Here is a 26,572-nt window from a genome sequence, read left to right on the forward strand (position 1 = left end):
CGATTGCATGGCTGTGTGCTCGATTTTATACACCTGTCAGCAATGGGTATGTCTGAAATAGCCGCATCCACAAATTTAATGGGGCGTCCACATACTTTTGTATATAAGGTGTATAGTAGTACTTTGTCAGTCATCAACAAGAGGTACAGTGCATTCGGAAATTATTCAGACCCCTTCACTTTTTCCACATTTTATTACATTACAGCCTTATTCTAAAATGGATTAAATAAAAAAGACCAAGACATTTCCTAGAGCTGGCTGCCCGGCCAAACTGAGCAATCAGGGAGAAGGGCATTGGTCAGGGAGGTGACCAAGAAAACGATGGTCACTTTGACAGAGCACCGAGGTTCCTCTGTGGAGATGGTAGAACCTCCCGGGAAGAACACCCATCTTTGCAGTACTCCACCAATCAAGCCTGTATGGTAGAGTGGCCAGACGGAAGTGAAAGACTCATGACAGCCCGCTTGGAGTTGGCCAAAAGGCACCTAAAGGACTCTTATCTGGTCTGATGAAAAGAAGATTGAAGTCTTTGGCCTGAATGCCATGTGTAATATCTGGAGGAAACCTGGCACGATCCCTACAGTGAAGCATGATGGTGGCAGCATCATGCTGTGCGGATGTTTTTCAGCTGCAGGGACTGGGAGACTAGTCAGGATCGAGGTAAAGACGAACAGAGGGAAAGATGAAAGGAGCAAAGTACATAGAGATTCTTGATGAAAACCTGCTACAGAGTGCTTAGGACCTCAGACTGGGGCGAAGGTTCACCTTCCAACAGGACAACGACCCTAAGCACACAGCCAAGACAACACAGGAGTGGCTTTGGGACAAGTCTCTGAGTGTCCTTGAGTGGCCCAGAGTCCGGACTTGAACCCGATGAAAAATCCCTGGAGAGACCTGAAAATATCTGTGCAGCAACGCTCCCATCCAACCTGACAGAGCTTGAGAGGATCTGCAGAGAAGAATGGGATAAACTCCCCAAATACAGCTGTGCCAAGCTTGTAGTGTCATACCCAAGAAGTCTCAAGGCTGTAATCGCTACCCAAGGTGTTTCAACAAAGTACTGAGTAAAGGGTCTGAATACTTATGTAAATGTGATATTTCAGTTTTTTATTTTTAATAAAATTGTAAACATTTCTAAAAAACAGTTATTTCTTTGTCATTATGGGGTATTGTGTGTAGATTGATGAGAAACACAAAAACAATGATCCATTTTAGAGTAAGGCTGTAACGTAACAAAATGTGGGAAAAGTCAAGGGGTCTGAATACTTTCCGAATGCACTGTAAAAGGGGGATGAAGAAGTATCACTCAGAAGGGGTAAAAACGAAGGGTCTGCTTCAACATATGGAGGCAGCTATAGAACACATTGTTAATGCCTTATGATTTAAGGCCAAATACTCCTAATAACATTTATGCAAGTAAAGTAAAGATTATTATCAATTGTAAGGGAAGCAGGGGAAGAACTATACTGGAAAACACACACACACTTTCCACTTTGTTTCATGGGTTACTCCGCTACTGTTTTCAGTGAAAACATTCCTACACATAACTTACAGTCGTTTCCTCTGAGAGGTGCAGACAGTGAAAGCTGACGTCTACTGCTGCTGTACAATGACACAGAGGCTGTCCCATAGGATCCACATATCATCCACAGAGACCAGGGAGACCAATATCACATTTTTCATTCAACAGAGATCATACTGTATATCAACGTATCATTTGGCCATTCAGACAAACAAGGAAAATGTAAACTCATACAGTATAGTTTGACATACATAGGCTACAGATGATTGACTATTCAGAACTCCAGCTCTCTAGAGGTAGACACTATTTGTTTGCCATGACTGTGGCATGGAGTTTGCAGTTGAAAACTATTTGCATGACAACAGAACAGACGATTTGGGAGCTTTGTGAATAAAGATACAGTTGAAGTCAGAAGTTTACATACACTTATGTTGGAGTCATTAAAACTCATTTTTCAACCACTCCACAAATGTCTTGTTAACAAACTATAGTTTTGGCAAGTCGGTTAGGACATCTACTTTGTGCATGACACAAGTAATTTTTCCAACAATTGTTTACAGAGAGACTATTTCACTTATAATTCACTGTATCACAATTCCAGTGGGTCAGAAGTTTACATACACTCAGTTGACTGTGCCTTTAAACAGCTTGGAAAATTCCAGAAAATGATGTCATGGCTTTAGAAGCTTCTGATAGGCTAATTGACATCATTTGAGTCAATTGGAGGTGTACCTGTGGATGTATTTCAAGGCCTACCTTCAAACTCAGTGCCTCTTTGCTTGACATAATGGGAAAATTAAAAGAAATAAGCCAAGACCTCAGAAAAAAATTGTAGACCTCCACAAGTCTGGTTCATCCTTGGGAGCAATTTCCAAATGCCTGAAGGCACCATGTTCATCTGTACAAACAATAGTACGCAAGTATAAACACCATGGGTGCCGTCATACAGCTCAGGAAGGAGACACGTTCTGTCTCGTAGAGATGAACGTACTTTGGTGCAAAAAGTGCAAATCAATCCCAGAACAACAGCAAAGGACCTTGTGACGATGCTGGAGGAAACAGGTACAAAGTATCTTTATCCACAGTAAAAGGAGTCCTATATCGACATAACCTGAAAGGCCGCTCAGCAAGGAAGAAGCCACTGCTCCAAAACCACCATAGAAAAGCCAGACTACGGTTTGCAACTGCACATGGGGACAAAGATCATACTTTTTGGAGAAATGTCCTCTGGTCTGATGAAACAAAAATATAACTATTTTTCCATAATGACCATCGTTATGTTTGGAGGAAAAAGGGGGAGGCTTGCATGCCGAAGAACACCATCCCAACCGTGAAGCACGGGGGTGCTTTGCTGCAGGAGGGACTGGTGCACTTCACAAAATAGATGGCATCATGAGGTAGGAAAATTATGTGGATATATTGAAGCAACATCTCAAGACATCAGTCAGGAAGTTAAAGCTTGGTCACAAATGGATCTTCCAAATGGACAATGACCACAAGCATACTTACAAAGTTGTGGCAAAATGGCTTAAGGACAACAAAGTCAAGGTATTGGAGTGGCCATCTCAAAGCCCTGACCTCAATCCTATAGAAAATTTGCGGGCAGAACTGAAAAAGCGTGTGCGAGCAAGGAGGCCTACAAACCTGACTCAGTTACACCAGCTCTGTCAGGAGGAATGGGCCAAAATTCACTCAACTTATTGTGGGAAGCTTGTGGAAAGCTTCCCGAAACGTTTGTCCTTGAGTGGCCCAGAGTCCGGACTTGAACCCGATCAAAAATCCCTGGAGAGACTTGAAATTAGCTGTGCTGCGACGCTCCCCATCCACCCTGACAGAGCTTGAGAGGATCTGCAGAGAAGAATGGGATAAACTCCCCAAATACAGGTGTACCTAGCTTGTAGCGTCATACCCAAGAAGACTCAAGGCTGTAATCGCTGCCAGAGGTGCTTCAACAAAGTACTGAGTAAAGGGTCTGAATATTTATGTAAATGTAATATTTTTTTTTTATTTTTTTTTATAAAATTGCAAACATTTATACAAACCTGTTGTTGCTTTGTCATTATGGGGTATTGTGTGTAGATTGATGAGGGGGAAAAAACGACTTAATTATTTTCAGAATAAGGCTGTAACGTAACAAAATGTGGAAAAAGTCAAGGGGTCTGAATACTTTCTGATTGTAGTGTATGTCAATACAGAAGAAGCATGGGGAGGGAGAGCAGGAGAGGACAAACAGAGCTCCGTCACCCATTCATCCACCCTTCACTCCTTCCCTTCCCGCCTCAGGGGCTGTGCTCTCAGCTGGGCTCTCTCTGTGGTTAAAGCTGCTCAGGTGTGAAGGAGCTGAAACTGGAGCTGAAGCTCGGTGATAACCTGAGCCAGTGCTGAATCACACCGAGATGTGGAAATATAGTCTGGACAATGAGGAGTGATACATTAGTTGTAGGGTGAGGTTGCTATCATACTCCCTCTATACCCCCTCACATTGACAGATATATGCCGCAGTCCTTGGGGAAAAAAATATGTTTTTCTGTTCTAATGGAAAGTGAGAAATCCCTCCTAGTAAAATCTGATCTGGATAAATAGCCCCAGAGCTACTGCAGAATGACCAAGAGACTTTTACACACAGCGTGCCACTAGAAACACACAATGGATCACTAATGAGCTCCGTTTGACTGCATTTAGAGGTCTGCATTCCGATTGCAGCTGAGTAGCAGTAGACAGACAGGGGTGTACTTCAGTGTGTCTGAAAGAGACAGACTGATTCAGACATAGAGACATTCTGTGTTTGCTCTCTCTAAGAGCCTGTGTTGGATCATTCATTTGACAGGAGCTCAGTTGTCTACAAGGAGACAATGTCCACAGTGGAGGTCTGAACTGTTCCTGTAACGTGTGTCCAGTCTGACCCTGTTGCATGGCCCCCTGCAGCACACACACACACACACACACACACACACACACACACACACACACACACACACACACACACACACACACACACACACACACACACACACACACACACACACACACACACACACACACACACACACACACAGGTCAGCCTTCCTGACATAGAGCACCCATCCCTAGCCTGACCACTATGCTCCACTGAATCCCTCTCTATTTAACCGAGAGCCTCACTCGCATGCAGAAATAACATTTCCCTCAACAAAATGAAGGAATACCTTGGGAACAACTTGAAATACCTTTTCAACTTGAAATTCCTTTTCCAGCCCTATTGGGCTGCCACAGGCAGAGCACAGGGATCTCTCATTACCCAACTAGGCAGGTCTAGATCTCCTGCTACCCCACCAGGTAGCCCAGACCCAAGCAGTAGACCCAGGCCCCAGGCACCAGGCCCAGGGCTAGGTAATGGACCTGACAGCAGCATACACTGCTCACCCTCAACACAATGTCATGTTTGTTCCCTTTATCTCTTCCGTTATCTCTTTCTCTTTCTCCTTCCTTATTTCTTTCCCCAGGCCAGAGGGAGTGGAAAAAATATCAGTTTCTCTCAGACTATCTACAACATCCACTTTGCTTCTCATCTCAAGGGCAGCATTTGTCAAAACCAAGCCACTGTTTCTTTTCAATTACTTGGCAAAGACTTGGTCTGAAATCCACAGGAACATTCACCCACTCACCAATCTACTGCCCTCCTCTGTGTTTCCTCTGCCTCAGAAAGAGAACAAGCCACCTCTGTCACATACACACATACATCCACCCAGAAGCATCATCATGCCCCTATATCAAAGCTACTTGATCTCGGTGCCCCATGCCTGCTGGGAGAAACAGTAACCCGCTCCAACAAGCTCTGAACCATCCACAGCTTACCCGCATGGCATGCCCCCTCTGCCCACACAGAGTGTCACTGTGGATATGATAACAATATGCAGGCCTGAATGCCTCAGAGCTCAGACAGACTGGTTCTTTGAATAGTCCTCACAAGCCAGGAATTCAGGGCTGTTCTTTCAACTAATCGATTGGTCTAAATTTTTATCATGTATTTTTCCATATATATATATATGTTTGAATAAAATCAACTATATGCAGGCTACTGAGGTTGAGATATTATTTTTGGGGGGACTGAGCTTATCTGAGGCTTTAAGCACTGCATTTAAAAATGAAGACACACAAATTACTAAAGAGGGAGCCAGAGATCAATATAGCCTAACCAGAAGACAAAAAACTGTTCCCGACGCTATGCCAGCAGTCGGCCACCGTTTCCATTTGGAGTGCCAAGTTACCGTGCCATTTCTACTGATCTGCGTGCCAGTTATGATTTTCATATGCATGCTTTCGTGAAACAGTTTCATTTAATTTTGAATAATGTCTTCATATCTCAAAATCAATGTCATGTGGATAATCAAAATTCTATCTAAATAAAAATTATACAAATCTAAAAGTAACTTCTATTGCCATTGCCAATATCTAAAATAGCCTAAATAAAACCAACAAATAAAAGCACTCCAGCCCACAGGTAGAAAATATCCTGATAAAAATAAATATCCTATATATCACATTGCCTTATGCATGGCCTGTCTGCAAGGAACTTGAAACATTGTATCAACTATTAATTTGGTCCTGACCAAAAAGAAGCTCTTGCTAGCAGACTTGCAACATTGTCTAAATTATTCTGGCCCCTCAGAGATTCCAGATTCAGAGGCTGACACAGGGAGGATAAATCCCCACAGACCTGAGAATAAAGCAGATTCAGAGGGGGGACAGGGAGGATACATCCCCACAGAGCTGAGAATAAAGCAGATTCAGAGGGGGACACAGGGAGGATACATCCCCACAGAGCTGAGAATAAAGCAGATTCTGAGGGGGGGACAGGGAGGATACATCCCCACAGAGCTGAGAATAAAGCAGATTCAGAGGGGGACACAGGGAGGATACATCCCCACATAGCTGAGAATAAAGCAGATTCAGAGGCTGACACAGGGAGGATAAATCCCCACAGACCTGAAAATAAAGCAGATTCAGAGGGGGGGACAGGGAGGATACATCCCCACAGAGCTGAGAATAAAGCAGATTCAGAGGGGGACACAGGGAGGATACATCCCACAGACCTGAGAATAAACCAGATTCAGAGGGGGGGACAGGGAGGATACATCCCCACAGAGCTGAGAATAAACCAGATTCAGAGGGGGGGACAGGGAGGATACATCCCACAGACCTGAGAATAAAGCAGATTCAGAGGGGGGGACAGGGAGGATACATCCACATAGAGCTGAGAATAAACCAGATTCAGAGGGGGGGACAGGGAGGATACATCCCACAGATCTGAGAATAAAGCAGATTCAGAGGGGGACACAGGGAGGATACATCCCCACAGATCTGAGAATAAACCAGATTCAGAGGGGGACACAGGCAGGATACATCCCACAGATCTGAGAATAAACCAGATTCAGAGGGGGACGCAGGCAGGATACATCCCACAGATCTGAGAATAAACCAGATTCAGAGGGGGGGACAGGGAGGATACATCGCACAGACCTGAGAATAAACCGGATTCAGAGGGGGACACAGGGAGGATACATCCACATAGAGCTGAGAATAAACCAGATTCAGGGGGGGACACAGGGAGGATACATCCCCACAGAGCTGAGAATAAAGCAGATTCAGAGGGGGGGACAGGGAGGATACATCCCCACAGATCTGAGAATAAACCAGATTCAGAGGGGGGGACAGGGAGGATACATCCCACAGACCTGAGAATAAACCGGATTCAGAGGGGGACACAGGGAGGATACATCCACATAGAGCTGAGAATAAACCAGATTCAGGGGGGGACAGGGAGGATACATCCCACAGACCTGAGAATAAACCGGATTCAGAGGCTGACACAGGGAGGATACATCCCCATTGAGCTGAGAATAAAGCAGATTCAGAGGGGGACACAGGGAGGATACATCCCCACAGATCTGAGAATAAAGCATATTCAGAGGCTGACACAGGGAGGATACATCCCACAGACCTGAGAATAAACCAGATTCAGAGGGGGACACAGGGAGGATACATCCCACAGACCTGAGAATAAACCAGATTCAGAGGGGGACACAGGCAGGATACATCCCACAGACCTGAGAATAAACCGGATTCAGAGGGGGACACAGGGAGGATACATCCCCACTGAGCTGAGAATAAACCGGATTCAGAGGGGGACACAGGGAGGATACATCCCACAGATCTGAGAATAAACCGGATTCAGAGGGGGGGACAGGGAGGATACATCCCACAGACCTGAGAATAAAGCAGATTCAGAGGGGGACACAGGCAGGATACATCCCACAGATCTGAGAATAAACCAGATTCAGAGGGGGACACAGGCAGGATACATCCCACAGATCTGAGAATAAACCAGATTCAGAGGGGGACACAGGCAGGATACATCCCAAAGATCTGAGAATAAACCAGATTCAGAGGGGGACACAGGCAGGATACATCCCACAGACCTGAGAATAAACCAGATTCAGAGGGGGGGACAGGGAGGATACATCCCCACAGAACTGAGAATAAACCAGATTCAGAGGGGGGGACAGGGAGGATACATCCCACAGATCTGAGAATAAAGCAGATCCAGAGGGGGGGGACAGGGAGGATACATCCCCACTGAGCTGAGAATAAACCAGATTCAGGGGGGGGACACAGGCAGGATACATCCCACAGACCTGAGAATAAACCAGATTCAGGGGGGGACACAGGGAGGATACATCCCCACTGAGCTGAGAATAAACCGGATTCAGAGGGGGACACAGGCAGGATACATCCCACAGATCTGAGAATAAAGCAGATTCAGAGGGGGGGACAGGGAGGATACATCCCCACTGAGCGGAGAATAAAGCAGATTCAGAGGGGGGGGGGACAGGGAGGATACATCCCCACAGAGCTGAGAATAAACCAGATTCAGAGGGGGACACAGGCAGGACACATCCCACAGATCTGAGAATAAACCAGATTCAGAGGGGGACACAGGCAGGATACATCCCACAGACCTGAGAATAAACCGGATTCAGGGGGGGACACAGGGAGGATACATCCCCACTGAGCTGAGAATAAACCGGATTCAGAGGGGGACACAGGCAGGATACATCCCACAGATCTGAGAATAAACCAGATTCAGAGGGGTACACAGGGAGGATACATCCCCACAGAGCTGAGAATAAACCAGATTCAGGGGGGGACACAGGGAGGATACATCCCCACAGAGCTGAGAATAAACCAGATTCAGGGGGGGACACAGGCAGGATACATCCCACAGACCTGAGAATAAACCAGATTCAGAGGGGGACACAGGCAGGATACATCCCACAGATCTGAGAATAAACCGGATTCAGAGGGGGGGACAGGCAGGATACATCCCACAGACCTGAGAATAAACCAGATTCAGAGGGGGACACAGGCAGGATACATCCCACAGATCTGAGAATAAACCAGATTCAGAGGGGGGGACAGGGAGGATACATCCCCACAGAGCTGAGAATAAACCAGATTCACAGGGGGACACAGGGAGGATACATCCCACAGATCTGAGAATAAACCAGATTCAGAGGGGGGGACAGGGAGGATACATCCCCACAGAGCTGAGAATAAACCAGATTCAGAGGGGGACACAGGGAGGATACATCCCACAGATCTGAGAATAAAGCAGATTCAGAAGGGGACACAAGGAGGATACATCCCACAGATCTGACAATAAAGCAGATTCAGAGGGGGACACAGGGAGGATACAACCACATAGAGCTGAGAATAAACCAGATTCAGGGGGGGACAGGCAGGATACATCCCACAGACCTGAGAATAAACCGGATTCAGAGGCTGACACAGGGAGGATACATCCCCACTGAGCTGAGAATAAAGCAGATTCAGGGGGGGACACAGGGAGGATACATCCCACAGACCTGAGAATAAAGCAGATTCAGAGGCTGACACAGGGAGAATACATCCCCACTGAGCTGAGAATAAAGCAGATTCAGAGGGGGACACAGGGAGGATACATCCCACAGACCTGAGAATAAACCAGATTCAGAGGGGGACACAGGCAGGATACATCCCACAGACCTGAGAATAAACCGGATTCAGAGGGGGACACAGGGAGGATACATCCCCACTGAGCTGAGAATAAACCGGATTCAGAGGGGGACACAGGGAGGATACATCCCACAGATCTGAGAATAAACCGGATTCAGAGGAGGGGGACAGGGAGGATACATCCCACAGACCTGAGAATAAAGCAGATTCAGAGGGGGACACAGGCAGGATACATCCCACAGATCTGAGAATAAACCAGATTCAGAGGGGGACACAGGCAGGATACATCCCACAGATCTGAGAATAAACCAGATTCAGAGGGGGACACAGGCAGGATACATCCCACAGATCTGAGAATAAACCAGATTCAGAGGGGGACACAGGCAGGATACATCCCACAGACCTGAGAATAAACCAGATTCAGAGGGGGGGACAGGGAGGATACATCCCCACAGAGCTGAGAATAAACCAGATTCAGAGGGGGGGACAGGGAGGATACATCCCACAGACCTGAGAATAAACCAGATGCAGAGGGGGGGACAGGGAGGATACATCCCCACAAAGCTGAGAATAAACCAGATTCAGAGGGGGACAGGGAGGATACATCCCACAGATCTGAGAATAAAGCAGATTCAGAGGGGGACACAGGGAGGATACATCCCACAGATCTGAGAATAAAGCAGATTCAGAGGGGGGGACAGGGAGGATACATCCCCACTGAGCTGAGAATAAACCAGATTCAGGGGGGGACACAGGCAGGATACATCCCACAGACCTGAGAATAAACCAGATTCAGAGGGGGACACAGGGAGGATACATCCCCACTGAGCTGAGAATAAACCGGATTCAGAGGGGGACACAGGGAGGATACATCCCACAGATCTGAGAATAAACCGGATTCAGAGGGGGGGACAGGGAGGATACATCCCCACTGAGCTGAGAATAAACCGGATTCAGAGGCTGACACAGGGAGGATACATCCCACAGATCTGAGAATAAACCAGATTCAGAGGGGAACACAGGCAGGATACATCCCACAGATCTGAGAATAAACCAGATTCAGAGGGGGACACAGACAGGATACATCCCACAGACCTGAGAATAAAGCAGATTCAGGGGGGGACACAGGCAGGATACATCCCACAGATCTAAGAATAAACCAGATTCAGAGGGGGACACAGGGAGGATACATCCCCACAGAGCTGAGAATAAACCAGATTCAGGGGGGGACACAGGGAGGATACATCCCCACAGAGCTGAGAATAAACCAAATTCAGAGGGGGGGACAGGGAGGATACATCCCCATAGAGCTGAGAATAAACCAGATTCAGGGGGGGGGGGGGGGGGACAGGGAGGATACATCCCCATAGAGCTGAGAATAAAGCAGATTCAGGGGGGGGGACAGGGAGGATACATCTCCACAGAGCTGAGAATAAACCAGATTCAGGGGGGGACACAGGGAGGATACATCCCCATAGAGCTGAGAATAAACCAGATTCAGAGGGGGACACAGGGAGGATACATCCCCATAGAGCTGAGAATAAACCAGATTCAGAGGGGTACACAGGGAGGATACATCCCCACAGATCTGAGAATAAACCGGATTCAGAGGGGGACACAGGCAGGATACATCCCACAGACCTGAGAATAAACCAGATTCAGAGGGGGACACAGGGAGGATACATCCCCACTGAGCTGAGAATAAACCGGATTCAGAGGGGGACACAGGGAGAATACATCCCCACTGAGTTGAGAATAAACCGGATTCAGAGGCTGACACAGGGAGGATACATCCCACAGATCTGAGAATAAAGCAGATTCAGAGGGGGGGACAGGGAGGATACATCCCCACTGAGCTGAGAATAAAGCAGATTCAGAGGGGGGGACAGGGAGTATACATCCCCACAGAACTGAGAATAAACCAGATTCAGAGGGGGACGCAGGCAGGATACATCCCACAGATCTGAGAATAAACTAGATTCAGAGGGGGACACAGGCAGGATACATCCCACAGACCTGAGAATAAAGCAGATTCAGGGGGGTCACAGGCAGGATACATCTCACAGATCTGAGAATAAACCAGTTTCAGAGGGGGACACAGGGAGGATACATCCCCACAGAGCTGAGAATAAACCAGATTCAGGGGGGGACACAGGGAGGATACATCCCCACAGAGCTGAGAATAAACCAGATTCAGAGGGGGGGACAGGGAGGATACATCCCCATAGAGCTGAGAATAAACCAGATTCAGGGGGGGGGGGGGGGGGGGGACAGGGAGGATACATCCCCATAGAGCTGAGAATAAAGCAGATTCAGGGGGGGACACAGGGAGGATACATCTCCACAGAGCTGAGAATAAACCAGATTCAGGGGGGGACACAGGGAGGATACATCCCCATAGAGCTGAGAATAAACCAGATTCAGAGGGGGACACAGGGAGGATACATCCCCATAGAGCTGAGAATAAACCAGATTCAGAGGGGTACACAGGGAGGATACATCCCCACAGATCTGAGAATAAACCGGATTCAGAGGGGGACACAGGCAGGATACATCCCACAGACCTGAGAATAAACCAGATTCAGAGGGGGACACAGGGAGGATACATCCCCACTGAGCTGAGAATAAACCGGATTCAGAGGGGGACACAGGGAGAATACATCCCCACTGAGCTGAGAATAAACCGGATTCAGAGGCTGACACAGGGAGGATACATCCCACAGATCTGAGAATAAAGCAGATTCAGAGGGGGGGACAGGGAGGATACATCCCCACTGAGCTGAGAATAAAGCAGATTCAGAGGGGGGGACAGGGAGTATACATCCCCACAGAACTGAGAATAAACCAGATTTAGAGGGGGACACAGGCAGGATACATCCCACAGATCTGAGAATAAACTAGATTCAGAGGGGGACACAGGCAGGATACATCCCACAGACCTGAGAATAAAGCAGATTCAGGGGGGTCACAGGCAGGATACATCTCACAGATCTGAGAATAAACCAGATTCAGAGGGGGACACAGGGAGGATACATCCCCACAGAGCTGAGAATAAACCAGATTCAGTGGGGGACACAGGGAGGATACATCCCCACAGAGCTGAGAATAAACCAGATTCAGAGGGGGGGACGGGGAGGATACATCCCCACAGAGCTGAGAATAAACCAGATTCAGGGGGGGACACAGGCAGGATACATCCCACAGACCTGAGAATAAACCGGATTCAGAGGGGGACACAGGGAGGATACATCCCCACTGAGCTGAGAATAAACCGGATTCAGAGGGGGACACAGGGAGGATACATCCCACAGATCTGAGAATAAACCGGATTCAGAGGGGGGGACAGGGAGGATACATCCCACAGACCTGAGAATAAAGCAGATTCAGAGGGGGACACAGGCAGGATACATCCCACAGATCTGAGAATAAACCAGATTCAGAGGGGGACACAGGCAGGATACATCCCACAGATCTGAGAATAAACCAGATTCAGAGGGGGACACAGGCAGGATACATCCCACAGATCTGAGAATAAACCAGATTCAGAGGGGGACACAGGCAGGATACATCCCACAGACCTGAGAATAAACCAGATTCAGAGGGGGGGACAGGGAGGATACATCCCCACAGAGCTGAGAATAAACCAGATTCAGAGGGGGGGACAGGGAGGATACATCCCACAGACCTGAGAATAAACCAGATGCAGAGGGGGGGACAGGGAGGATACATCCCCACAAAGCTGAGAATAAACCAGATTCAGAGGGGGACAGGGAGGATACATCCCACAGATCTGAGAATAAAGCAGATTCAGAGGGGGACACAGGGAGGATACATCCCACAGATCTGAGAATAAAGCAGATTCAGAGGGGGGGACAGGGAGGATACATCCCCACTGAGCTGAGAATAAACCAGATTCAGGGGGGGACACAGGCAGGATACATCCCACAGACCTGAGAATAAACCAGATTCAGAGGGGGACACAGGGAGGATACATCCCCACTGAGCTGAGAATAAACCGGATTCAGAGGGGGACACAGGGAGGATACATCCCACAGATCTGAGAATAAACCGGATTCAGAGGGGGGGACAGGGAGGATACATCCCCACTGAGCTGAGAATAAACCGGATTCAGAGGCTGACACAGGGAGGATACATCCCACAGATCTGAGAATAAACCAGATTCAGAGGGGAACACAGGCAGGATACATCCCACAGATCTGAGAATAAACCAGATTCAGAGGGGGACACAGACAGGATACATCCCACAGACCTGAGAATAAAGCAGATTCAGGGGGGGACACAGGCAGGATACATCCCACAGATCTAAGAATAAACCAGATTCAGAGGGGGACACAGGGAGGATACATCCCCACAGAGCTGAGAATAAACCAGATTCAGGGGGGGACACAGGGAGGATACATCCCCACAGAGCTGAGAATAAACCAAATTCAGAGGGGGGGACAGGGAGGATACATCCCCATAGAGCTGAGAATAAACCAGATTCAGGGGGGGGGGGGGGGGGGGGGACAGGGAGGATACATCCCCATAGAGCTGAGAATAAACCAGATTCAGAGGGGTACACAGGGAGGATACATCCCCACAGATCTGAGAATAAACCGGATTCAGAGGGGGACACAGGCAGGATACATCCCACAGACCTGAGAATAAACCAGATTCAGAGGGGGACACAGGGAGGATACATCCCCACTGAGCTGAGAATAAACCGGATTCAGAGGGGGACACAGGGAGAATACATCCCCACTGAGCTGAGAATAAACCGGATTCAGAGGCTGACACAGGGAGGATACATCCCACAGATCTGAGAATAAAGCAGATTCAGAGGGGGGGACAGGGAGGATACATCCCCACTGAGCTGAGAATAAAGCAGATTCAGAGGGGGGGACAGGGAGTATACATCCCCACAGAACTGAGAATAAACCAGATTCAGAGGGGGACGCAGGCAGGATACATCCCACAGATCTGAGAATAAACTAGATTCAGAGGGGGACACAGGCAGGATACATCCCACAGACCTGAGAATAAAGCAGATTCAGGGGGGTCACAGGCAGGATACATCTCACAGATCTGAGAATAAACCAGTTTCAGAGGGGGACACAGGGAGGATACATCCCCACAGAGCTGAGAATAAACCAGATTCAGAGGGGGGGACAGGGAGGATACATCCCCATAGAGCTGAGAATAAACCAGATTCAGGGGGGGGGGGGGACAGGGAGGATACATCCCCATAGAGCTGAGAATAAAGCAGATTCAGGGGGGGACACAGGGAGGATACATCTCCACAGAGCTGAGAATAAACCAGATTCAGGGGGGGACACAGGGAGCATACATCCCCATAGAGCTGAGAATAAACCAGATTCAGAGGGGGACACAGGGAGGATACATCCCCATAGAGCTGAGAATAAACCAGATTCAGAGGGGTACACAGGGAGGATACATCCCCACAGATCTGAGAATAAACCGGATTCAGAGGGGGACACAGGCAGGATACATCCCACAGACCTGAGAATAAACCAGATTCAGAGGGGGACACAGGGAGGATACATCCCCACTGAGCTGAGAATAAACCGGATTCAGAGGGGGACACAGGGAGAATACATCCCCACTGAGCTGAGAATAAACCGGATTCAGAGGCTGACACAGGGAGGATACATCCCACAGATCTGAGAATAAAGCAGATTCAGAGGGGGGGACAGGGAGGATACATCCCCACTGAGCTGAGAATAAAGCAGATTCAGAGGGGGGGACAGGGAGTATACATCCCCACAGAACTGAGAATAAACCAGATTTAGAGGGGGACACAGGCAGGATACATCCCACAGATCTGAGAATAAACTAGATTCAGAGGGGGACACAGGCAGGATACATCCCACAGACCTGAGAATAAAGCAGATTCAGGGGGGTCACAGGCAGGATACATCTCACAGATCTGAGAATAAACCAGATTCAGAGGGGGACACAGGGAGGATACATCCCCACAGAGCTGAGAATAAACCAGATTCAGTGGGGGACACAGGGAGGATACATCCCCACAGAGCTGAGAATAAACCAGATTCAGAGGGGGGGACGGGGAGGATACATCCCCACAGAGCTGAGAATAAACCAGATTCAGGGGAGGGGGACAGGGAGGATACATCCCCATAGAGCTGAGAATAAACCAGATTCAGGGGGGGACAGGGAGGATACATCCCCACAGAGCTGAGAATAAAGCAGATTCAGAGGGGGACACAGGGAGGATACATCCCACAGATCTGAGAATAAAGCAGATTCAGAGGGGGACACAGGGAGGATACATCCCACAGATCTGAGAATAAAGCAGATTCAGAGGGGGGGACAGGGAGGATACATCCCACAGATCTGAGAATAAACCAGATTCAGAGGCGGGGACAGGGAGGATACATCCCCACAGAGCTGAGAATAAACCAGATTCAGGGGGGGACACAGGGAGGATACATCCCCATAGAGCTGAGAATAAACCAGATTCAGAGGGGGGGACAGGGAGGATACATCCCCACAGAGAGGATATGGCTATTAGTGAGAGGCCTGGCTGACAGCAGCAGGCAGCAGGTAACCTAGCAGATAGCAAAAGACCCTGAGCTGGGGGCAGAGTGGAGAGACATGACCTACATACTCAGAGCTGATAGCTATCTATCTACCCACGGGGATGGGGCATCCTGCAGAGAGAAGAGGAAACACTTCACACACTGAGATTAGCTTAACCTACAGCTAACGCAAATCTTACTATTCACAACACCTGAACCCAAACAATGTATACTGAACAAAAATATAAATGCAACATGTAAAGTGTTGGTCCCATGTTTCATGAACATTTCTCATCTTTGCCAAGATATTCCATCCACCTGACAGGTGTGTCATATCAAGAAGCTGATTTAACAACATGATCATTACACAGGTGCACCTTGTGCTGGGGACAATAAAAGGCCACTCTAAAATGTGCAGTTTTGTCACACAACACAATGTCACAGATGTGTCAGATTTTGAGGGAGAATTCTATTGTCATGCTGACTGTAGGAATGTCCACCAGAGTTGTTGCCAGGGAATGTAATGTTAATTTCAACTCATAAGCCACTTCCAACGTCGTTTTAGAGAATCTGGTAGCACGTCCGACTCGCCTCACAACCGCAGATCACATGTAACCACGCCAGCCCAGGCCCTCCACAGCCGGCTTCTTCACTTGCGAGATCGTATGCGGAGGAAGGGTGGGGGTTCTAAGGAGTATTTCTGTCTGTAATAAAGCCCTTTTGTGGGGAAAAAACAAATTCTGATTGGTTGGCCTGGCTCCCCAGTGGGTGGGCCTGGCTTCCAAGTGGGTGGGCCCATGACCTCCCAGGCCCACCCATGGCTGCGCCCCTGCCCAGTCATGTAAAATCCATAGATTAGGGCCTAATTCATATATTTCAATTGACTGATTTCCTTATATGAACTGTAACTCAGTAAAATCATTGAAATTGTTGCATGTTGCGTTTATATTTTTGTTCGGTATATTAGCCTGCAGCCAACGCTTACCTTGCTATTCACAATAATCATCTGACCCTTAGGCCTAACATTCCTATGATGATTCAATTCACAAGACCCATTATGTACATGAATACAAAGCACTCAACTTCCTTACATCAATCCTAGAAATAAAACAATGTTCCCTCCAGAGCAACCTTTCTTTCAGTAATTCAAATTCAACCACTATCAAAAAACTGATAGCTTTAAGTAGTGGGCCATTGACTGACCACCCTGTGGCTTCAAACAGGCAATATACATGACTGAATGTCATTCACAGGAGGAAAACTTCATGATAGATGGTATCACTGTCAATCAGCTTCATGGCGTTCCATCACAGAGAAAACAGTAACCTTTTCTCCCTTCCTTTAGTAGCTGGAAACCACAGGGGATTGAGTTATTGAGGGTGTCTCATATCAATTACCACAAGTGCCACAGTCAACACTAGTAACCTAGTGTCATTCAAGCTCATTTACCCTCCCCACATCCAAATGGATACACAACCACATGCAGACATGTTTCACATTGACACCTGCTCCTCAGTCTGTCAACCCTCTCTGTCCATATCTGTGCTCATATGACCAGCAGACACCCAGGCAGCGAGACAGGCTGTGTTGTTGGCAGAATGTCCATGCTACATGCTACATCCAGATCTCATCTCCTGCCTCAAGGGAAGGGGACACAGAGTGGAAACATGGGGGCCGAGCCTAACAGGACCCAGAATCCCCTGCATCAAAGCAGAGAAAGGTCATGCTCGCCGTGCGTCACCCTTTAACCCCCTCATTAGAATAATCCAGCGTGAGAGCAGTAAATTGTCATGAATAAATTCACTTAGAGCCGCATGAATGAAAGAGCAGCACTTTGAGACGGCTCCATTAACATTTCAATAAGTGTGGCATATGGCACAACGTTGCAAGCTACTATTTGAGAAAAGTAATTTGAAGCATTAACCAGGGAATAAAATATTGGTAAAAAAGATAATGAGCTAGTATGTGTGTGTGCATGCTATTTAAATCACATAATGAAAAATGAAAAAAGGTTTTAACCACTGTTAGTCAGTACAGTACTGAGAGTGAGAACTGTACTGTCTGGTTTATAGGAAACAAACAGGTTTGTGGGCTTTGTTATGTAAAACAAAGGGATTGGAAACCAGACAGACAGGAACCAGGGACACACAACCACCATAAAATAAATACATGCATAAGCATACACATTCTGACCCCATGAAACCCTCGTTAGAGAATAAAAGGGCCCATCGGCAACAAGCTGGATCTCCCCATGCTCTGGGCAGTGATTTAAATAGGCGTAGTTCATGGACCATACACCCACGAGAGAGAGGGCAACCGCAGGCTATGTAATGCATATTTATATTGAATAGTCTTTAAGGTCTACATTATGAGAAAGACAAGGGTGTTTTTTATTCCTACCTGCCCTTTGTTTGTGGGAGAAGACAAAGAGAATAGAGAGAGCAAAATAAAATAAAATAAAACCCTGGAGAGATGATCCTTGTTTGGGGTCAGAGGAGAGAGAGAGCAGCAGAGGGGGCGGGTGCGTGGTGAAACAAAGCCAATAGGGAGGTAGTAGAGAGAGGGAGGCACAAAAACAGGTAGGGATGGATAGAGCGAGAAACACAAACAAAGACAAAGAAATACAGTGTATTATAGACTCTAGTGGTGCGCGGGTCAGCTGTTTGTTCACCCGCACCCGCCCGCAAATGCTAATAACCCATCTGCAGCTATATGTGATAAAGTGAAAATCTGTGGCCCACACCGGACTCTAACCAGCTAACATAGAAAATGCAAATGTGTAGGCTATAGTCAGAGAACATGGAACGATAATTTCCGGCATTTTGGTCGGCTATTTGTTAGTCAACTTGTCTATAATTAGATACATGCAGCTTTTCTTCTGTCATTACTTGTTGCCCTAGAAGACGAAATAAACCAGAATAATGTAATAAATCGATAGAATGAATGCTTCAATCTAGTTGATATCGGTAAAGTTCTCTGTCATCTATGCGTCTTTTGCGGAGCAAAGACGTTTAGGGACCGGGAAGAAAATGCAAAAAATAAAAAATACATAATTTAACGATTTTCTGTGCAAAATGTCCAAATGACATCAGTTTGACCGGTTGTAAAAAAAAATTGAAAGCTGTGAAAAGACCCAATATGTTTCTGATAAGATTTCAGTTCGGCTTGGATGCATATTTTATGTGGTTGAAATACTATCAGTTTTATAATTCTGATAAAGATAAAGCACCTCTACAGACTGTATCTAACTGCACATTCACATTCTCTCAAGATGCTGATAGTAACAAATCATATTTCTACACTCCTGTTCCCAGAGTTATGCTTAATTCTGCAAGAGTTAATATTAAGGCTATGTGCAAGGTTATGTGCAAGGTTATAGACCTACAGTCAGTTTCCATTTAACCAATCTGAACAAAAGGCTACAGTTCCCTTGACGTGTCATAGGCCTATTTGAAGACCCCATCTGTGGAATTTGTATAGGGCCTCACAATCATCACACATAACATAACATTACCGGCACTACTATGATCCTCTTTTACCACTTCACCAAATCTTTCCAATTTTTAGCTTTTCTCTTATCGAATTAAACTCCGACATTGTCCTTTTTACTTCTGTGGATCAATGTAAATTTTTTCTGCCTGTTCCCAAAAGCATTTGGCGATTGGCGTGTAGGCTATTTGGCGTGCGTACAGTTAGGCCCGAAAGCTTAGTGTTACGCACTAATGCCAGATAGCCTAAAATAATGAAAGAAAAACATAAATGTAGTCTACAGATATAAATTGCACCAGAATCACTGATCAGAACGTGTTTTCTCATGTCTCTCTCTTGTCCCTCTGCAGCAGACATATATGTTGAGCAATATGTTTGGAACATCGAATCGCAATAAATCACAGTATCGAATCCCAATACATATAGAATCGTGAGAATCGCAATACATATCGTATTGGCACCTAAGTATTGTGATAATATTGTATCGTGAGGTCCCTGGCAATTCCCAGCCGTCCTATGTGACGACAGCCAGAACCGGGCTAAAAGGGGATCCATTACCTAAACGGATCCCAGGATGGGAATTACACAGCTCACTCTCAGAGGAGATACGGAAAAGGTCACCAGAGGAGGTGTCACAGTTTAATGTGAGATGTGTTTGATTGTGATTATGCCGGTGTGTGTGTGTGTGTGTGTGTGTGTGTGTGTGTGTGTGTGTGTGTGTGTGTGTGTGTGTGTGTGTGTGTGTGTGTGTGTGTGTGTGTGTGTGTGTGTGTGTGTGTGTGTATATATCTTGAAGGAATTTGTCCTCCTCCAACAGCAGAAACAAATCTCCAATAATTCTGAGTTATCTCCAGTATGGCTAGCTCTATGAATATCTCTGTGTGGTAAATTGATCATTTTCCTTGCCTGGCTGCTTTCAGATGCGCCTCTGAAACAATGCAGTCTCCAGCCACATCAGTGCAAACTGCATGAAATATATGCTATTTTCGAGCAATCTGATTATCAGTGGTTACACACACTCCCGTCTTCATAAATGGAAATATGTTCCAGGAGGAAATTCTGCAAATTTGAACATGATTATTGTGAGGCAGGCATCAATCATCCGTCTCTACACACATGCTTGACACAATTTCATGTGTGCAACATCTAAAGACCTGCTGTTACGGTCGTCGTAATCCTCCTCCTCGGACGAGGAGGAGAGGCGAGAAGGATCAGACCAATATGCAGAGTGGAAAGTGGTCATCTTTTAATTAACGTATACTGAACACTTAATATACAAAACAACAAACGTGACAAAACCGAAAACAGTCCCGTGTGGTACTAACACTGACACGAGATACAAACACCCACAAAACACACGTGAAACCCAGGCTGCCTAAGTATGATTCTCAATCAGGGACAACGATTGACAGCTGTCTCTGATTGAGAATCATACCCGGCCGAACACAAACATCCCAACCTAGAAAATAACACATAGACAACCCACCCCAACTCACGCCCTGACCAACTAAATAAATACAAGAAAAAGGAAAAACAGGTCAGGAACGTGACACCTGCAACATGATACTGAGAGCGTTGCCATTTGTAAAAGGGTGTATTTGGGTGTGTTTGGAGCCTTTATTCATGTTTTGGAGCACCGTGGAACTCCAGAATGAGGCTCAGGAAGTTAATTGCCGGTAGCATAAGTTTCTGAAAAACAAGTGAAATTGCTAAAATAAACTGTCTAGAAACTTCAATAACATGCAATTTACATAAAAAATTGAGATTAGGGTCCTAAATAGTGATTCTCCTTTAATGCATGAGTAAACCCCATAATGTTATTGAGGACTGTGTGAATAGACCCATACCAGGAGGACTGGATGTTCTGGAGTTTAATTGAATCCATAATAAGGTTCGATGAATGTTCTTGTCTTACATAATGGCCTGGTCCACAGACATATCAATCACTGTGCTCACTGGGAGCATTGGCTCTGGTAATTACATATATCTATGCTTCCTTTCCTTCACTCAGTGGGAGCCCAGAGTATGGTAATTATATATCTACGCTAGGACAAGTATTAGAGGATGGACAGAGCAGTGTCATGGGTTTGGAGTGAGATGCACCAGGGAGGAGGGATGGGTGAGGAAGGGAAGGAGGAATGGCAGAGGAAGGAGTGGGATTGGGAAAGAGGGAGAGAGGGGAAGAGTGAGGGAAGGAGAGGAAATGTGGATGGTACCACATCAGGCCCCCCAGCCCATTAAAGTGGGAGGAAACAGAGGCCCCTGAGCAGACTGGAGCCACATGAGAGAAATTCCCCATGTCTCTCTCTCTCTCCTCTCCTTCCCTCGCTCCTCTCCTCCATCTCTACTGCCTCTCTACTGTGGGCCAGTCTTACCACAGCACACTCCCAGCACAGTCATGTCTCCCCCATATACCTCCCCCTCCTCCCCCTTTCCTCCCCTTCACTCGTCACCTGCCCCTCTCTCCTCCACTCTGTCTGTCGCTGGGACTGAGAACTAAATAGAGTCTCAAGTTCCCCCGCAAAATGTCTCCTGTCAAGATGTGTGTACGCTCGCCTCTAAAACACATAAACGCTAGAGTTAGTGAATGCTCAATAGCCCCTTTCGGCACACTGCTCTGACAGTAATGGCTCTTATTCATATTACACAGACTGGCTGATAATGGAGGACTGTGGAGACAAGCTGCAGTGGAAAAGGGCCCAGAACATAGAGAAAGCGATGACAAGCAGGATAATAAGATAGTCTGGGCCACCAGGCATCACATTTAGACAAAGAGGAAGGGTCATTGTGGACATTTAAAAAATGCAGCAAAACATCCATAAAAGAAAGAGAGACAGAACACGTTCCTATCCTCCATTCCTCAGAGAAAGAGAGACAGAACATGTTCCTATCCTCCATTCCTCAGAGAAAGAGACAGAACACTTTCCTATCCTCCACTCCTCAGAGAAAGAGAGACAGAACATGTTCCTATCCTCCACTCCTCAGAGAAAGAGAGACAGAACACTTTCCTATCCTCCACTCCTCAGAGAAAGAGAGACAGAACATGTTCCTATCCTCCACTCCTCAGAGAAAGAGAGACAGAACATGTTCCTATCCTCCACTCCTCAGAGAAAGAGACAGAACATGTTCCTATCCTCCACTCCTCAGAGAAAGAGACAGAACACTTTCCTATCCTCCATTCCTCAGAGAAAGAGACAGAACACTTTCCTATCCTCCATTCCTCAGAGAAAGAGACAGAACACTTTCCTATCCTCCATTCCTCAGAGAAAGAGAGACAGAACATGTTCCTATCCTCCATTCCTCAGAGAAAGAGACAGAACACTTTCCTATCCTCCATTCCTCAGAGAAAGAGACAGAACACTTTCCTATCCTCCATTCCTCAGAGAAAGAGACAGAACACTTTCCTATCCTCCACTCCTCAGAGAAAGAGAGACAGAACATGTTCCTATCCTCCATTCCTCAGAGAAAGAGACAGAACACTTTCCTATCCTCCACTCCTCAGAGAAAGAGAGACAGAACACTTTCCTATCCTCCATTCCTCAGAGAAAGAGACAGAACACGTTCCTATCCTCCATTCCTCAGAGAAAGAGAGACAGAACATGTTCCTATCCTCCACTCCTCAGAGAAAGAGACAGAACACTTTCCTATCCTCCATTCCTCAGAGAAAGAGACAGAACACGTTCCTATCCTCCACTCCTCAGAGAAAGAGAGACAGAACATGTTCCTATCCTCCACTCCTCAGAGAAAGAGAGACAGAACATGTTCCTATCCTCCACTCCTCAGAGAAAGAGAGACAGAACATGTTCCTATCCTCCACTCCTCAGAGAAAGAGACAGAACACTTTCCTATCCTCCACTCCTCAGAGAAAGAGAGACAGAACACTTTCCTATCCTCCACTCCTCAGAGAAAGAGACAGAACATGTTCCTATCCTCCACTCCTCAGAGAAAGAGAGACAGAACACGTTCCTATCCTCCACTCCTCAGAGAAAGAGAGACAGAACACTTTCCTATCCTCCACTCCTCAGAGAAAAAGAGACAGAACATGTTCCTATCCTCCACTCCTCAGAGAAAGAGAGACAGAACATGTTCCTATCCTCCACTCCTCAGAGAAAGAGACAGAACATGTTCCTATCCTCCACTCCTCAGAGAAAGAGAGACAGAACATGTTCCTATCCTCCACTCCTCAGAGAAAGAGACAGAACACGTTCCTATCCTCCACTCCTCAGAGAAAGAGAGACAGAACATGTTCCTATCCTCCACTCCTCAGAGAAAGAGACAGAACATGTTCCTATCCTCCACTCCTCAGAGAAAGAGACAGAACACTTTCCTATCCTCCACTCCTCAGAGAAAGAGACAGAACATGTTCCTATCCTCCACTCCTCAGAGAAAGAGAGACAGAACATGTTCCTATCCTCCACTCCTCAGAGAAAGAGACAGAACACTTTCATATCCTCCACTCCTCAGAGAAAGAGAGACAGAACATGTTCCTATCCTCCACTCCTCAGAGAAAGAGAGACAGAACATGTTCCTATCCTCCACTCCTCAGAGAAAGAGAGACAGAACATGTTCCTATCCTCCACTCCTCAGAGAAAGAGAGACAGAACATGTTCCTATCCTCCACTCCTCAGAGAAAGAGAGACAGAACATGTTCCTATCCTCCACTCCTCAGAGAAAGAGACAGAACACTTTCCTATCCTCCACTCCTCAGAGAAAGAGAGACAGAACACTTTCCTATCCTCCATTCCTCAGAGAAAGAGACAGAACACGTTCCTATCCTCCATTCCTCAGAGAAAGAGAGACAGAACATGTTCCTATCCTCCACTCCTCAGAGAAAGAGACAGAACACTTTCCTATCCTCCATTCCTCAGAGAAAGAGACAGAACACGTTCCTATCCTCCACTCCTCAGAGAAAGAGAGACAGAACATGTTCCTATCCTCCACTCCTCAGAGAAAGAGAGACAGAACATGTTCCTATCCTCCACTCCTCAGAGAAAGAGAGACAGAACACGTTCCTATCCTCCACTCCTCAGAGAAAGAGAGACAGAACACTTTCCTATCCTCCACTCCTCAGAGAAAAAGAGACAGAACATGTTCCTATCCTCCACTCCTCAGAGAAAGAGAGACAGAACATGTTCCTATCCTCCACTCCTCAGAGAAAGAGACAGAACATGTTCCTATCCTCCACTCCTCAGAGAAAGAGAGACAGAACATGTTCCTATCCTCCACTCCTCAGAGAAAGAGACAGAACACGTTCCTATCCTCCACTCCTCAGAGAAAGAGAGACAGAACATGTTCCTATCCTCCACTCCTCAGAGAAAGAGACAGAACATGTTCCTATCCTCCACTCCTCAGAGAAAGAGACAGAACACTTTCCTATCCTCCACTCCTCAGAGAAAGAGACAGAACATGTTCCTATCCTCCACTCCTCAGAGAAAGAGAGACAGAACATGTTCCTATCCTCCACTCCTCAGAGAAAGAGACAGAACACTTTCATATCCTCCACTCCTCAGAGAAAGAGAGACAGAACATGTTCCTATCCTCCACTCCTCAGAGAAAGAGAGACAGAACATGTTCCTATCCTCCACTCCTCAGAGAAAGAGAGACAGAACATGTTCCTATCCTCCACTCCTCAGAGAAAGAGAGACAGAACATGTTCCTATCCTCCACTCCTCAGAGAAAGAGAGACAGAACATGTTCCTATCCTCCACTCCTCAGAGAAAGAGACAGAACACTTTCCTATCCCCCACTCCTCAGAAAAAGAGACAGAACATGTTCCTATCCTCCACTCCTCAGAGAAAGAGAGACAGAACATGTTCCTATCCTCCACTCCTCAGAGAAAGAGAGACAGAACATGTTCCTATCCTCCACTCCTCAGAGAAAGAGACAGAACACTTTCCTATCCTCCACTCCTCAGAAAAAGAGACAGAACATGTTCCTATCCTCCACTCCTCAGAGAAAGAGAGACAGAACACTTTCCTATCCTCCACTCCTCAGAGAAAGAGAGACAGAACATGTTCCTATCCTCCACTCCTCAGAGAAAGAGAGACAGAACACTTTCCTATCCTCCACTCCTCAGAGAAAGAGAGACAGAACATGTTCCTATCCTCCACTCCTCAGAGAAAGAGACAGAACATGTTCCTATCCTCCACTCCTCAGAGAAAGAGAGACAGAACATGTTCCTATCCTCCACTCCTCAGAGAAAGAGACAGAACACGTTCCTATCCTCCACTCCTCAGAGAAAGAGAGACAGAACATGTTCCTATCCTCCACTCCTCAGAGAAAGAGACAGAACATGTTCCTATCCTCCACTCCTCAGAGAAAGAGACAGAACACTTTCCTATCCTCCACTCCTCAGAGAAAGAGACAGAACATGTTCCTATCCTCCACTCCTCAGAGAAAGAGAGACAGAACATGTTCCTATCCTCCACTCCTCAGAGAAAGAGACAGAACACTTTCATATCCTCCACTCCTCAGAGAAAGAGAGACAGAACATGTTCCTATCCTCCACTCCTCAGAGAAAGAGAGACAGAACATGTTCCTATCCTCCACTCCTCAGAGAAAGAGAGACAGAACATGTTCCTATCCTCCACTCCTCAGAGAAAGAGAGACAGAACATGTTCCTATCCTCCACTCCTCAGAGAAAGAGAGACAGAACATGTTCCTATCCTCCACTCCTCAGAGAAAGAGACAGAACACTTTCCTATCCTCCACTCCTCAGAGAAAGAGAGACAGAACACTTTCCTATCCTCCATTCCTCAGAGAAAGAGACAGAACACGTTCCTATCCTCCATTCCTCAGAGAAAGAGAGACAGAACATGTTCCTATCCTCCACTCCTCAGAGAAAGAGACAGAACACTTTCCTATCCTCCATTCCTCAGAGAAAGAGACAGAACACGTTCCTATCCTCCACTCCTCAGAGAAAGAGAGACAGAACATGTTCCTATCCTCCACTCCTCAGAGAAAGAGA

At 46.7% G+C, this 26,572-nt stretch overlaps 1 protein-coding gene across 1 annotated transcript in view; it reads right to left on the reverse strand.

Annotated features, from left to right (window-relative positions):
- Positions 1-26,572, reverse strand: part of LOC120045062 (roundabout homolog 1-like) — a 184,996-nt gene that overhangs the window by 62,879 nt on the left and 95,545 nt on the right. The window lies entirely within an intron of this gene.

This window comes from Salvelinus namaycush, chromosome 3 (genome assembly GCF_016432855.1).
Source record: "Salvelinus namaycush isolate Seneca chromosome 3, SaNama_1.0, whole genome shotgun sequence".
Lineage (NCBI taxonomy): Eukaryota > Metazoa > Chordata > Actinopteri > Salmoniformes > Salmonidae > Salvelinus > Salvelinus namaycush.